Raw genomic sequence first — 353 nt, forward strand, 5'->3', positions numbered from 1 at the left:
TGTGTTTTTGTATTTGAGAAGTTTTGTATTCTGCACTTTTTTGGCTTTTTTTGGTTGCACTTTTCAAAAGGAAATAAGAAAAACTCACAGACATATCTGTAACCAACTTCATAAAATATCAATTTTCTGAGTGTTTTTCTTCTGGATTTTGTGTGTATTAAGTTGAGACATATGGCTAGGGTACTAGTTTTATGTGTAGCCCATCTGATATGCTCACAGTAGTGTTTTAAAATCATTTTACAGATGCTTTACTTGGACGGAAATAGAAATTCTCCATTCTAACCTCTTTAGCTCTGTGTCAGTAAGGCCCAGAATCACACTGACACTTGGAACAAAAAATTGAGAGTGTTAAC

This window comes from Etheostoma spectabile, chromosome 13 (genome assembly GCF_008692095.1).
Source record: "Etheostoma spectabile isolate EspeVRDwgs_2016 chromosome 13, UIUC_Espe_1.0, whole genome shotgun sequence".
NCBI lineage: Eukaryota > Metazoa > Chordata > Actinopteri > Perciformes > Percidae > Etheostoma > Etheostoma spectabile.